Here is a 15,549-nt window from a genome sequence, read left to right on the forward strand (position 1 = left end):
CGAAGCCACGCTGAGCTATTAAGGTTTCAGACCTGATAATTTGTGCAAATTGCACCTGTTTTGTTTAGGTTTTGCACTAAATTCCTGCATTTTATTGCGGCCACTATTTCAGCATACTCTTGTAACCGAATTCTATTCATTAAGAGTTTGATTTGTTGACTCTGCTGAAGTAATGGAGAAACTATTATGTTATTTGTTATTACTATTATGTCATTTTATACTTATACTGACTATTAAGTTATGATGTATAAAGCGTACTTGGCAACCACAATGCAAGTGCAAAAAAATGTTTCGAACCTATTTCTCTGAATTAATTGTATTAATTAGAGTGGAAAGGGAAACAGTTAGTTCAGACGTTTCTGTACGAGTGTCTCGTTCTCATTTCCTCTCTCTCGCTCCCTGTATCTCTTTTGCTATAGAGCAGCTGTGGAGGAACAGGTGCTGGCCCAGCGTCGCTGCGTCGGGCCTGGTTTTCTCAGCGGGCGAGGACCCAGTGGATAATCTAGTTAAATCTCCCTGTAATTCGGGAGGGATTGAGTTCTTCAGATGAGCTAGTGGAAACCTGCATGGGTGTGTGGGAGTATAACAGGAACAAACTGGCCGCGCATAAAACACAGACACACACATTTACTTGATTCTGTTTTCTTGATGTCTGTCGGGAGGAACAAAAAAAAGCCACTACTGTCGCTACTGTGAGTCGTTGGTAGTAAATGTGCACTTCGATATGAACTTCTAAATGTGTGCTTCTGTATGATTTATTCACTTTTATATGAATTTCAGTCTTTGCCTTTTCTGTGTTTATATTTAATAAATACACGCACATGCACTTTTCCCTAATAGGGTACAAAATAGGGCCTGATGTTTTTTTATTTTTATTTTTTTATTATTTTTTAATTTTTTATTTTAATTATAGTATTACAATTTTTGCAGTGCTATTACCAAATTATGTTTGTAATACATTTTGAAACCCTGTTTTGTGTGATTTTTGTAATCTATAGATTACATAAACATCAAAGTTAAAATTTATACAATTTCAAAAATAAATAAAAATGAATATAACACGGTTGCAAAACTAGGTAGCCCATCACTCAGTTGAGGCTGACTAGTTTAGGGAAAACAATGTTATTTAGATATTGATAAAATAGAAGTTAGACTTTGATTTCACAAAAAAAAAAAAAAAAAATGTCAACACTACAATATATATATATATATATATATATATATATATTAGGAATGTTACAATTTTTGTAACCATTTCAATTCCTTGCAGTTAATTCCTAAATATTATGCTTTAGGTATATTGTTTAAAAAGTTTATTAAATTTCATTTAAAAAATCACTACAATGGTTTGAAAATTTTAGCAAAATTTGTCAAATACATTTGGGAAGGTCAAGACAGACCGAAATCACCATTTTTAAGGGGAATGGGTTTGTTGTGTTTAGTTATTTTGCATGCTAGGTTAAAGGATTAGTTAACTTCAGAATTATAATTTCCTGATAATTTACTCACCCCCATGTCATCCAAGATGTTTACGTCTTTCTTTCTTCGATCGAAAAGAAATTAAGGTTTTTGAAAAATCCATTCCAGTATTTTTCTCCATATAATGGAATTCAATGAGTTGAAGGTCCAAATGTCAGTTTCAGTGCAGCTTCAAAGGGCTCTGCACGATCCCAGACAAGGAATAAGAGTCTTATCTAGCAAGACGATCTGTCATTTTCTAAAAAAAAAATAATAATTTATATACTTTAATCACAAATGCTCGTCTTGCACTAGATCTGTGATAAGCCACGCATTACGTAATCACGTTGGAAAGGTCGTGTGACGTAGGCGGAAGTACCACGGTAAAGCGAAAAACTCCATCTCATTTTCTTTTCCAAATTCAAAATCGTCTGACATCGTTTTTCCTTTTTTGTGTAAAGGCCATTTGACTTAGTCTTTGCACGTTCGCTTTGTAGACACTGGATCGGTACTTCCACCTACATCACGTGTGACCTTTCCAACGTGATTACGTAATGCGTGGCGCATCTCAGAACAGTGCAAGACAAGCATTTGTGGTTAAAAAGTATATAATATATATATATTTTTTTTTTTAAGAGAAAATTGTTTCACTAGATAAGACCCTTATTCCTCGTCTGGGATCGTGTAGAGCTCTTTGAAGTTGCACTACAATTTGGACCTTCAACCCGTTGAATCCCAGTAAAGTCCACTATACAGAAAAATCCTGTAATGTTTTCCTCAAAAACCTTAATTTCTTTTCGACTGAAAAAAGAAAGACATAAACGTCATGGATGAGTAAATTATCAGGAAATTTTAATTCTGAAGTGAACTAATACTTTAACTCTATGTTAAGTAATAATAGCTTCTAATTTGTGCCTTAAAAATTTTATTGTGCACCAGTGTGTGTCATATTCATGGAATGCCACCAGTCCCTTGTGCCACTCAATAGTAAAATTATCAAACCAAATTTATTTCTGAAAATCAAAATCCAGGGTAGTCTCTCTTACAACCAAAACATACATCAGAGAGCTACGAAGTGAGCTCCAAACAAAACAGAGTATGTATTCAGTCAAATCATACATATTAATTTTTCAGCAAACAAAGACTTTCCAAATTAATTGGATATAAAAAATGTGTAAATTTTCATAAAGCCATCCTACTTCCTTTTATCATATAAGTACAATAGTAGTTTTTTTTACCAAATGTATGACAGAAAAGTAACCCAATACTTGCTCATCAATCTAAATCTAACCATTACATGTACAGCATAACCTCCGTTGGCCAGTGACCTGCTTGAAACCTTCGGTTCGTCCCCTTACATTCTAAGATAGTTAGCACTCTTTTGAAAACTCACTCAGTCAGAAACAACATATCTTAAAAACAATAAAGCATAGGAAATCTGTTTTCAATACAATACAATAGTTACACACATGTATCTATATGTCAACAATCAAAGTACATTTTTCTCATGATTTAAAGGTTATGCAAAAATCATGTAAGGAAATATATGTAACTCATGTAAGATTAACAAAATTAATCATGTATAAGCAGTAGCATTGATTGAATACACATAAGAAATTAATATTTCTCTTGCACCCTCAAAGTAAGAATGCTTTTCCTTCCCTCATCTTTTTATCTTTTTCAGTTCTAAACTTGACAAAGGAGCAACTGTGTGTGCTTTATTTGTTTTATTGGGGAAGAAAGGCCTCTGTCAAATGCATCAAGATGTGCTCCGTTTGACATGCTGTATGTAACAAACTCACAATCGCAACTCTGACCAAACTTATACTGCAGGCTGTTTTCGACACACACACACACACACACACACACAGATACTGACAGCTCAGCTAGGATTACTGTCACCAGGATAAGTGTGCACATCTTGACAGAAGACATCACTAACACACAAACAGCAAGACGTGCCCCTCCAATAACAAATACTCAGGGGGAAAAAAAGCAATTATGAAAGACGAGGAGAAGAAGAAACCAGTTGTTTATTTATGCCACACATCTGCTCTGAAAGGAAAGACAAAAAATCATAGTGCAGGAGAGTTGATAGATTTATCACCTCAATAAAATGAAGAATTTGTAACGTAGACCTCAATCTAAGAACCACAGAGAAGATGAGAACTCGTGACGAACAGTGGTTGAGTTTTTTTCCCTTCTTAAAAGGTGTGAGGTCTGCTGTCTTTGAGACTGTGCTCAGATAAAATCAGTACAGTCAACACGGTTTCTAAGTAAGCAGTTTGGAAATGTTTTTTAATGAAAGCTTGTTTCCCAGTCTCCCTAAGCGATAAGAGTGTTAGATCATGTTTTGCCTGAGGATGTTGCACAAGTGATTCATCCCTCCATCCATCCAATTAATTGTTGTCTGTTATGATTTTTCAGTCATGTTAAAGCCTAGATGTGTTATAATTAACCTCCTCGTGCACTTTTATGAAAATTGCTGGAGAAGGATTGTTCTCACTCTTTTCTTTGTAATGAAAGCGATTGAGATCTAGGGCTGCCAATAGGGGTGTAACAATACCCTCATGTCACGATGCGATACATATCACAATACTGAACTCACAATACAATATTATTGCAATACTTCAAGACATTTGGTAAAAGGTTAACTAAAAATATACTGTTGATTAAAATGCTAAATTTGGTATTTCATTGGGGGTGGAAAAGAATAGGCTTGGACTTGGTGCTGGTAACCCAATGCACAGGACGATGGTGACACTTGGCATTATCAGGACTCACAACTATTCCTCTATTACATTATTATTCATTGTATTCAACATTACATATAATAGTTTAATGTAGTACTCACACTAAAACTCTGTAAACTTGATTTTTTTTTATTTCTTTTTCTTACACAGTAATTTTCATTTTGGATGAACTATACACAATACATATTGTTGCATTTTTGTAGGGCTGGGCGATATGGCAAAAAAATAAAGTCTCGATTTTTTCAGAACGATTGACCGAACTTAAAAACTGAACTACAATATGATTTAAGTAACATTCTCTTTATTAACAATCTGATTAAAAAAAGTGCACCACACATGGAGTGATCAACATGGTGTAAATGTAAAACAATTTGTTAAATATCTTTGCAGAAAATATGCCTGAAATATGAAGGCAAATGTTGTACAGACTTATCTTAAACACATCCTATATACTCAGAAATAATATAAAATAAGAAAATGCTAAATATTTCTTAGCCAAAAATAATAGCAATAAATAACACCAGTAATAGGCTATTATTAACAGCAAATGCTTTGTAAAAGTTTTTTTTACAGGTTTTTGCATTCCATTGCGCTATTTGTCCAATTGTTTTTATGTTTGGCAGACATGTTTAGGTGTTGCACTTGTGTCTCACATCTTTTGCAGGTCTCACCCATGAAGCGGCATTCTAAAAACACGGCGGTCAAATTTAAAAAAAAAAGCTCAACTCGCGTTTAATATCTTTGCCTTTTTTCTCATTCCACTGCCTGCGTCTCATTTTTATAACATAATAAAGCATTTCTGAATTAACAGCAGCTTAAGAATAGTGATGTGTTCTACTTTCATAGAGCGTCACATGAGAGCGGTTAATCAGGCGTGCCGGCGCCATCATGAGGTCGGATAATTTTCTTCTCCTAATACGGTTATCATTGCTGTATTGTCAACATGTCTAATTGTAACGCTTGCTAACATTTTTGTTCAAAATCGCGATCTGTTGATTTAAAAAAATAATAAAATTGAGGCAAAACATTAAATTCGAATTAATCAGAAAAATCGCCCAGCCCTACATTTTTGTATTGCGATATATTGCTACACGATATATTGTTAAACCCCTAGCTGCCAAACTGCAGAGTGTCCAAAAAAATAAAATAAATAAATAAATAAAATTCCCAAAATAGTAGATATGATTTATGTGCTATATTACAATCTTAGTACAATACCATCATATCTCATCTCTTTGACTGCTTGTATCATTGCAAAATGTAAACTATATTATCGTCCAGCCCTAATCTGCTTAATACAACTATAAGGCATGAAAATATTGAAGTGCCCATATTATGCTTTTTCAAACATCACCTTTAACGTAGTGTGTAATATAGCTGTTTGTAAATGTAAAAGGTCTGCAAAGTTTTAAAGATCAAAGTGCACGACAAAAAAGTCGTTAGCAATTCCAGTCTTCCTGTTACAAACCTACGTAACAATGTAACACATTTGTATAATACCAGCCTATATGGTCACATTGTTTACCCCGCCCTCAGACACTGTAGTTGTAACTGAGGCCTGGAAGAGTTTGGTTCGTGTTGTCGACAAGACGCTGTTTTTTTTTAGCGCTGCATATCCACTTTGATGCAGTTCCAAAGGTGAGGACCCACGCTGGAATTGATACGGAAAATCCGACGCCATTGTTACTGTTCGTATCACTGTGTATCAAGGGCTGAGGAAGCCCTGGAGCTGAAATTCAGATATGGTAATGGGTGTTTAGTTTCTGACACACTCTGTAAGTGGTAGACCAATCACAACAGACTGGGCCATCATCTGACCAATCAGAGCAGAGTAGGCTCTCAGAAAGGAGGGGTTTAGAGAGACTGCATCTTCAAACGAACCGTAAATCAGACTCATTGAGAAATGAGGAGATGTGCAATGTATATTATGAAAAAAAAAAAAAAAAAAAAAGTGTTTTTTGACCTTGGTTGCATGTAAACCTATTGTAGGAGGCCTCCAAAACAAAATTAGGAACCTTTGAAATAGCATAATAGTGGCATTTTAAGATATTATAAACATTTATCAAATACACACAAATACAAACTTCTTTGAAACAGTGTGTATTGTGAAAATCACTATATAAATGAGGAACACACTGAAATTTCATTATTTACTGAAAGTCTCAATATCTGCTCATGCTTTCCTTGGCTCAGTGGTGTTCGATTTCTGAACAAATTCCTGTTTTGAGCCAGATGTTTTAATGGAATTTTTTCCTGGACTTCCGCTGTCCTGTAGAGTTTAGCTGACCTGCCTGAAGCCTTGGTAATCCTGAAGACATTGATTAGCTTGTTGAGGTGTGTTTGATTAGGGTTAGAGCTAAACTCTGCAGGACAGCGGCAATCCAGGACTGATGTTGCCCATCTCTGTTTTAATGAATCCTATGATCTAGTTTACAAAACCAAATAGTATGTTCCTGATCAGACCGATCCGCTTCTCGTCGCTGAATAAGTGATCCATTCAGTGTGAATAACTACTTAAAGGGATAGTTCACCCAAAAATGAAAATTCTGTTATCATTTACTCACCCTTAACCTGAGTTTCTTTATTTTAAGATATTTTGAAGAATGTTGGTAACCAGACAGCTGACTTCCATAATAGCTTATTTAATTTTCCTACTATGGAAGTCATTGACTACTGTCAACTGTCTGGTTACCAACATTCTTCAAAATGTCTTCTTTTGTGTTCAACAGAAGACAGAAACTCATACAGGTTTGGAACAACTTGAGGGTGAATTATCCCTTTAAATAACCCTGTTAAATAACTTTAAAAGCATTGCAATTGCATGGAAAAGAATGACCAGAAAATTATTCAGAATATCTCCTTACATGTTCAGCAGAGGGTCGAGGTTAAATCTTTTCCCTCTTGAAACAGTTCATATAGTCTGCACTCTAATACACTCAATGCAAATATTGACTCTGATCTTTTAGTTTTCAGTCCTTTTTCCCAGACTTACTGCTATCTAAAATGATTAATTGGTCTTTGGGAATACAACATTACTGAATAATCTCAAAAAATGTATAGTATCAGCACTCTTATGTGAGGATCATTATTGCAGTGAACAATGCAGCGGTATATATGCTTTCATGCTTCGTGTTTGTGGACATGGGAATGGGAGTGTATGCAGGTATGCACACATTGAAAATTCTTTGGAGGCTAAAGGTGATTTCCCCCCCTGTGGGTAACAGCCTCCCAGAAATCATTCATTTGTTTTCTGTGAGATTCTGTCACTGATTGATAAATGTGAGGATTTTGTGTGGGGCCTCTCTGTTTTGACTTCTATATGTCATTGTTTTTAAGCAGACTAAAATTAAGCGTGTCTTGACTGTACGCTCAGAATTAACATAAATTGCCTCCAAGGCCACTGGAGAACAATTAGCCTTTGTGTTAACTCCAAGTGACTCATTCACGGTGAACTTGAAAGACCAAATGACTCACCCAGAGAATAACTTCCCATATACCATTTTAATATTTTATCTCCAGCCATTGTAAGCTGTTCTAAGGTAATTTGAAATTGTGACATACTGTATTTACACAATTGTCTTGGTATACAGACGAGCCAAGACAACATTTGACTTGTGAAATGTGTAATGTAGTCACAGCTTAAGGAATAAAATATGTCAATATGCACAACAGTACAGTGATGGGAATTCAAATCCCTAATATGGTAAAGCAATACAGTCAAGTTCATAGGTTACTTGCAACAAGTAGCTAGCTACATTATTGTTCTATGTGTACACACACACACACACACACACACACATACATACATATATATATATCTATATACACAATGTACTTATTTTAAAAAACTGATTTGTGTGTGTATGTGCGATAACTCATTTATTTATTTATTTTATCAGATGAAAACGTTTGTTCAACCCCTTATGAATATCTTGACAGGGTTCATTTTTGTCCTGTTCTCACTCATCATTAATATACAGCGGGGTGGACAGCTTCTTTTTACTCTGTAGTCTAATGAGGAAACATCTTCTGTGACTGCACTGGGCAAATCAAATCATTACCACCCACACTGTATGAAAGATAAACTTGGAAGTACACTAATGCGTCTGTGAAAAGATTGTCGATGAACTGCCAAGTGGTTAGTATACAAATGATCCTGCTGCTAATGAGAACTCTATGACTGGAGTGTAATATGTTTTTCATCCTCACTTACCTCAGTGATTATTTAAAAATTGAAAAATAAATTGAACATTTAAAAAATGAAAATAAATGCGCGCACACACACACACACACGTGTATATATATATATATATATATATATATATTATAAAAAATATAATTATAATAGTATCATAATAGTAAGAATAATTATAGTAACATAATAGTAAAACTATAATGGCCATTGAAAGATAAATATTATTAATATTGTTATATAAGAAATTATTATGTATCCTTTTTTTTTCTTTTTTTTTTTTTGAACAATTAACATTTTTAAACTTACAATTAAAAATTGTCAATTTACTTGTCTCACTTCTAATGAAATGTTTCCTATTCTTATATCAATTGTCATATTAAATAAAATTATAAACTGCTATTAACTTTCATTTTGAGAGGAAACTGCTTCGTGAGTCGGTTTTCCCCAACAATATCAATTGTTATCAATGTCGTCTTTCCTGTAGTCTGAAGACAGTATAGATGTATATATTTAGTTCATTAGGTACACTTTAGATAGCTGTGGGTTTGAAAGAATGATCTCTTTGTGCTACATGTGATTAAAAGCTTACATACATGCTTGAGTTTCAGAAAACACACACGAAGACACACCAACCCACAGAGACAAACAGATTCAGAGTGACATAAACCCTGACACTCATTTTTTTAATCTGTCATCTCAGCCCATATTCTTTGGTTTCATCAGAGTTAAGTGCTTATGAAATCTTGCGCTTGCCGTTGGCTCGTTGCCTCCTCTTCTGCCTCAGTGAACAGCAATGCACCGTGGGCCTCCAGGCTCTGCACTCACCTTGTCAAGACCGAAGGCACATCAGATCGTTGAATATGTGGCAGCGCGCCAAACCTGAGCAGATAACATCTCGAAGGAAATATTACAGTATCGTGTAGTCAATGCAAATTGCCTAAATGTTTATAGCAACCAGAAGCAACACACACAGGCATTTGGCAGGGTGGTTGAGAGGAATGCTGGCATCGTTGTTCATGGAACCGTGCGTTCTGATGGTTTTGACAGCTCATCAAGTAGACATGAGGTCATCAGAGCCAACTGAGTTTGTTGTTGAGAAAATGGTCTTATTGTTTAACAGCACGGCCACCGTGCATGTGATTTTACCTGCATGGCATGTACAGCAAAACAGTGTTTGGCCCTGCCAGGATCTGAACCTTTTTTCTGGTAATTTCAGGCCAAAATGGATGAATTTGCAGCAGTTTATATATATATATATATATATATATGTGAATTCTGTATTGAATGCAATAAGGAAAATTAGACTTTGTGTTCACAGAATGATAATGAAAATATTCAGTATTATTCCAATAAAGTACTGACATGAATGAGCTGAGGGCGATTATGGTTGCTCTACCAGTATAATGTTCCTGAAACTGTCATACTTGAAAAACATCTTGAACTGCACTGGTTACTCAAGTCTGGGCTCTCATACACACATACTTAAGCGTATTGATGTTGTGAATGAGTATATAATATTATTTAGTTGGTAAATGAGAACAATTGGGAAATTTGGCGATTAGCTGAAGTGGTTTTATTGTTTTATTTATCTGACTTGAATCAAAGTTTGTCTTTACACGCTTTCCTTTTCTAGGTCCTTTTCCGTTCCTCTGTCCATCAGTTCATATTCAATGTAATTTATGTTCCTCTTGAATTCATAAAAGTAAACCTAAGAAGAATAAAAAGAAATCATGTAAGTTGGCTGAAACCTCATCTAACCTAAAGCAGCTGCTCTTTAATAAAGCGTGCAATAACTTTCCAATCAGAGGTAACGCTTGTAAAACGAAATAGTGTTTTAATGCTTTTAGCCTTTTGTGCAGCTCACCTAGACGAGCTGGAAAAGTGTCAGGCTGAGTTACTCCTACCTGTAGACCCATGAAAGCTCTTTTTGCAGTGTTATTTTCCCCATTTTCCTCTCTTTGATGGAGTCATAGGCCCCGTTGCAGGAGCCAAGGGTGTCTTAAAAATATATGAACCGGGTAATTGCAGCGATCAGATGGATAACTGTGTCCGGACGATGGCGTGGTAAGAACGGGTTATGTTTTTCTTTCAAAAGTACACGTTCATATAAACTTCTTTGGTTAGTAATCTAAACATAATTGACGTTTAGGTGTAATTTTCAGGAGTTTTATGTACACATGTATGGCTATACGTGGACAAGTGTGTACATGCGCTCCTTGTGTCTTCATTTGACAGACAATGACTTTTTGTTTATTTTGGAGGCCAGTCTATACTTTTCTTCATTCCTTTTCCCCTCTGGCCTACGTGTGCTTTAGCTCCAGCGTTAACATACCGCATTAAAGGCTGTCAGTCAAACTGACTAACCCCACCCACTGACTCTCTTGCGACCCTGTCCTGACCTCTAGCATGTTGGAGGCAGTTGGAGGAAGCAGGTGCCCACAGAACGGCTCTGACATCCACCTCTGTCAGAGCATTCGTTAAAAATAAGTATAAACGGTCTATGATGGGAGAAGTCGCTCAACACCTGCCACTCAGAAATCCACGCTTCCTCTTTTTTTCTCTTTCCTCCTGGAAAGTATCCTGCAAAAGCACACAGACGGCTTGTTCCTAACCAACAAAAATGAGAAAGAAAACAGACGGCCTGACGTTAATACCTTTAATTCTCTTCTCCACAGCCTCGGTCGTGGTGCCGAGCATTTACGATCAAGGGTCCGAGATCCGGTCTATCAACACAGGAAAGTGTAAGAAGGGGATTTAGCAAGGTGAGGACATCCCTAGAAACACACTGTCACTAAACACTCAAAGATGAACTGTATATACTGATTGTATTGTTCTTTTACACATCGTCGCTGTCGGGTAGAAACCTTGTATGTACAAATGCTACTTTTCAGGAAATTGAAAAAAACTGTTTTTTTTTAAATAAATAAACACTGCATTGGCAAAGTTATTGTTATGGTCAGACTCTAGCATGTGTCATTATATTATTAACATTTCACCAAAATCAAGCTCAAATGTAGTTACAAGGTTTTTGACCAGCAAATTTTGGACATGCATGTTTTGTCCGTCATTAGAACAGACGCACCTGAAGCAGTAAATGCATCACATTACATCAACTTACAGGTTATTAAAGGGTTAGTTCACCCAAAAATGAAAATTATCCCATAATTTACTCTCCCTCAAGCCATCCTAGATATATGACTTTTTTTTTCTTTCAGCCAAGTTATATAAAAAAAATATCTTGGGTCTTCCAAGCTTTATAATGGGAGTGAATGGTCCCCTTGATTTGTAAGCACAAAACAGCACATCCATCTATCATAAAAGTAATCCATATGGCTCCAGGGGTTAATAAAGTCCTTCTGAAGTTAAGTGAATTGTTTTTGTAAGAAAAATATCCATATTTATAACTTTATAAACTATAATCACTGGCTTCTGGTAACGGCTGTATGGGAGCCGAGTTCTGGCGAAAGAGTGACCTCTGACCCGACGCAAGACGTCAGATGTAGGAGTAGCGTCAGTTTAGGTGAAAGTAAGTTTAGGTGCTTACTGCTCTCACAGTTCAAACAAATAGGGCTGGGCAACAAACTCAAGCTCCTCTGACATTTCTCTGTAAAAAAATTCTCGTTTTAGACTTCTAATTCGTGACCGGTGTTTTGTTTTGCTTTATCCTCTGCACTTCAGTGTTTGTCAATACATCATGCGTCAGGTCAGAGGTCACTCTTCCGCCGGAACTCGACTCGCGTACGGAAGCCAGTGATTCTAGTTTATAAAGTTATAAATATGAATATTTTTCTTACAATTTTTTTTTTTTTAATATAACTTTTATAATAATTTTTTAATATAACTCAGAAAGAAGAAAGTCATATACACCTAGGATGGATTAAGGGTGAGTAAATAATGGGAACATTTTCATTCTTGGGTGAACTATCCCTTTAAATTTACTATAGCTATGTGTTCCTTGAGTAAAGAAAATGCTGTACTTGTTCAAACAACCAGTTCTTTATTTTCCCCCTGCATTGCAAACAAGCAGAGACGATCCAAACTGCATGCGGCACTTCATTCACGATAGAGGCAGGGCGGAGTTTGGTTAGACAGGTTTGAGGATCCAATGGAGTTGCAAGCTCTTTTTAATACTTTTCATTGCTTAAATATTTGCAAAACCCACAGACAGACATAAATGGTGACCAATAGTAATGATTTATGAAAAAAAAAAAAAAAAAATGAAACTTATGAAATATGGAGATTCAAGGTTTCTGCCCGACAGTGATGAAATGCTGTTGTTTGTAGCATTGCTTTTGGTTTTAATTCCGATTTGATAACATATACAGTACATTCATACATAATAGCTGCTAAATTAGCCAATTAGTCAGTTAATTGCTGCCATAATCAATAGAAAACTTACAGCAACATCATGCTGTGTTAATCATTTCATAATATATGCATTTAAAAACAGCTATAATTGCTAGATCCAGTGAAATGGAAGCATTTAGAGTTTTACATCATCTAAATAATTTATGAAATACTTTAAATGTAAACTATTTAATGAAATACTGCTTATGTGGCGTTACTGTTTTTAAAGGTAAAATTGCAGGCTGTATCACCACAGACAATCTGGAGTTTTCTATAATGTAGACTACTGTTGTGTTCATTTCAAGATAGGAGACATTTTGCAAATATTAGTAAGACTATATTGATAAAAAGTAGAAGTTGAGGGACACAGTGTTACCTTCAAATACACAACAGTGTATTTTACAATATAATATAAATTGCATCACAAAATAAGCTCTTATAATAATTAAATATAAGCACTTGAGTTAAAAAATGTTGATAATACAAGGTGGACATGCAGAATTTTTTACATGTCATTCTTCACAATAAAATGTATTTTTCTTCTGTTTGATGTTGAGGGAAATCCTCTGCCACCACAAATGAAGCACAGCCCTGCTGCATTTACTTAAACTATATTTTGGGTATTTAGCAATTAAAATGCCGTTCTTTGTACTGAAACACTTCACGCAAAATTGCCACAACAGTTTAGTGAATTCGCGCCTCACTCCTTGCACAGTTCACAATTTTTTCTCAAACAGGAACGTCAGTAAATTAAATGACATTGGCTTCAAAAACAGCTGCACGGTGTGACTGTACATCATCCATTATTGACCAGGGAATCCATTGTGCACCCGAAAGTAATGAATCAGTTTTTCTTGCGTTGCGGGACAGAAGTTCAAATCTTTTTTTGAACAGTGAGTTGGAATTCAAGTCTTCCAGCCTGACCGTGTTCATGCACTATTGAAGCATATCATTTCCATAAGACACATTCGTTTTTGCTACGGCCTGTCAACAAATACGTAATTGCGCAGCGATTTCCAAAGGCAGTTGATCCTGCATTACACAGTCTGCAGCGTGGCAGTCCTTCCCGCTCCCACTGATGTTTCCTTGGCTCTGAAAGCAGCTTCTCTTATAAATCCAAGTAGCAGTGTAAAATGTGGATTACAAGCTTGTAGCAAACGTTTCATGAAGTGCATTAAGAGTTGTTTTTATCATAATAGGAAACCAACAGTTGAGGTCTGGCACGAAAACTCCTGTGCCCATTCGAACACTGTATGTGTGTGTGAGTGTGTCTGTGCTTTTAAATTGGCATTGACTTATGCATGGATTCCAGCACAAAGAATTTGCATGAAAGTATTTTTTGGCTCAGGCTATAACGGAGCCTTAGATCATGTTGAGAGAAAACACAACACGAAAGCCATGGAGCAGACAAGAAGCTCTGAGCAGACCGTGCTGCGCTGGTGGCTTCTGGGAGAGTGTGCGTGCAGCTGTGCCCAGTGATGACTTATAGCTCGACCAGCTGGGTGACAGTGACCGCTGTGCCCTCCTCTTCCATCTTCACTGTCTGTCCATCCCCATCACAGACTTAATGGAGTGTTTGGGCACCAGAACAGGCAGATCACATGTCCCGCAGACTCCACGCTATCTCTGCCATGTCTGACTCATCTCTCTGTGGATCTCTCAGGGACGAGGGTTAAAGTTTTGGATGGCAGAGGAATAGTTCATCCAAACAAATGAAAATTCTGTCATTCTTTATTCACCCTTTTGTCGTTTGAAACCCAGATGATATGCTTTTTTCATTAACCGCAGACAGGATGCTCACACTTTTCCACATAATGAAATTGGATAGTGACCAAGGAATGTCGAGCTCCCGAAAAATGACAAAAAACACCATAAAAGTAAGCTCATAAAAAAGCTTATTTGAATATGCGTATATTATGAAATAATAAAAAATATTCCTGTCCAAATTAGTCATATGGACTACTTTTTTTTTTCTTTCATTGTAACAACAAGAGGGTTAGTAAATTGTGATTTTAACTGCAATATATATATATATATATATATATATATATAGAAAAACAAGAAGCTCACTAAAAAAAAAGATACATTGACTACAACAATCGGTTATTAATATTGTGTTGGTTCTCTCTTGTTTTTGCATGTGTTCATCATTTTTTGTATGACTACCTGGGCAAAAAATATGTCTGCACAATCTGGCATGTTTCATTGCATTATCATTATAAATCAGTTGACTCCAAGCACAACTTCACAATATGCTTACAAAATCTTAACAAAAATTTAATAATATTTGAATAAAGAATGAAGATGTCAGTTTTCCTAGGCCAGTCAACACTTTTCCACTACTGTATATGCGAGTAAAGTTGGATACAAAACAGGTCTGTTTCTTAGAGGTGGTCTACAAGTCAATCTCTTGATGTCTAGATAATAAGCATTCCCTCAAAATCCCCAAAAATGACAAACAAGAGAATGTGTGGATCTTTAGGTTTGTGGCCCTGTGTATGTGTAAGGCAGAGTGTTTAATGTGTGTGTAGGCGGCAGCGCCATCTCGCAGACGCTGGACAGATTGTTGACCGGTATATTAGACTGAGTGTGCGTGGGTGAACTGCTGAAGGGTAATTGCTACTGTAAATACATTTGCAAGTATCTAAAATAACACCAACCAGCTGTCCACATGGAATCAAAAAAGATTGATAGACTTTAGATGCGCTGATTGGTAAATTGACTGAGAAAATGTAGAGACTATTAAACTGATTGGTCGTATTCCACAGATGATTTTTCCGATACTGAAAATCAACC

Source organism: Ctenopharyngodon idella, chromosome 18, assembly GCF_019924925.1.
Source record: "Ctenopharyngodon idella isolate HZGC_01 chromosome 18, HZGC01, whole genome shotgun sequence".
Classification (NCBI taxonomy): domain Eukaryota; kingdom Metazoa; phylum Chordata; class Actinopteri; order Cypriniformes; family Xenocyprididae; genus Ctenopharyngodon; species Ctenopharyngodon idella.